This window comes from Cotesia glomerata, unplaced genomic scaffold, assembly GCF_020080835.1.
Source record: "Cotesia glomerata isolate CgM1 unplaced genomic scaffold, MPM_Cglom_v2.3 scaffold_1611, whole genome shotgun sequence".
Classification (NCBI taxonomy): Eukaryota; Metazoa; Arthropoda; class Insecta; order Hymenoptera; family Braconidae; genus Cotesia; species Cotesia glomerata.
In genome coordinates, this window is record NW_025402011.1 from 1,911 (window position 1) to 2,812 (window position 902).

The following is a 902-nucleotide window of genomic DNA, read 5'->3' on the forward strand; positions in this document are numbered from 1 at the left end:
ATTGTCAATGAATTTTTTTTTTTTTTAATTGTTTAAGTTGTTAGTTAACATTACTCTAGTTTTTAAAAAGATATTAAGAAAAGTTTCTGAGATATAAAAATGTTTGTAGGAGTAAGCTTTTCGATGATATGCCGTAATGTATAAGAGCGTTTAAAACTCAAACTTTGAAATTAATATCTCTCGGAAACTAGATGGTCTAAAATTCTCGAATTGTAATCGATGCAGAATTATATATATAAAAATATGATAATCTGCCAAAGTTTTAAAAATCCTAAGAAAACTGACTCTGGCGAGGGTAATACCTTAAACTACATCCATCTGTGTCCGGGATAATAATTGTAAGTTATTTTTATATATTTTTATTTTTGTAGAATTCGAGCTACGTTGGTCTTTTTATCTAATCGCTTCATTATTTTTTTAATAATATCATAAAAATAAATACGGCGTTGACAGTTCAAGGTCACCACAACTGCTTATCGTTGATTTAAATAATTCTGTCAATGTTATATATTTTTTATTTAAAATATAAAGCAATTTTTAATTATTTTTAGCATTCATTTTTTATATTCAATAATTATTCATATTTTTTATTTAATTTAGAAAATTTTCACGTGCTAGGGACTTTTAGTACCCGGACTGGCCACCAGGCGGCGCCATTTTACTTTTAAAAAGTGGGGGTACCCTCTAAAATGGCCTTAAATACAAAAATCCGTTCAGTAAGAAATACAAGCGATTATCATTTAAAAGAAACCAGTATTCGAAAATATAGTTTAAATAAATTGTCTATATCAGTAAACCACAATATCATTTACAAATAACACCAAATACACCAATGCAAAAACACGTCCGCACTATACAGCGCACACGATAATAATATGTATGTATATATCTTCTAATATATA

General features: G+C 27.4%; 1 long non-coding RNA gene across 1 annotated transcript; it reads left to right on the forward strand.

Moving 5' to 3' along the window:
- The first annotated feature begins 303 nt into the window (after nucleotides 1-303).
- Nucleotides 304-665, forward strand: LOC123273917. Its single transcript, XR_006511396.1, has 2 exons — nucleotides 304-338; nucleotides 619-665. It is a non-coding gene; the product is annotated as an uncharacterized LOC123273917 (long non-coding RNA).
- The last annotated feature ends 237 nt before the right edge of the window (nucleotides 666-902 follow it).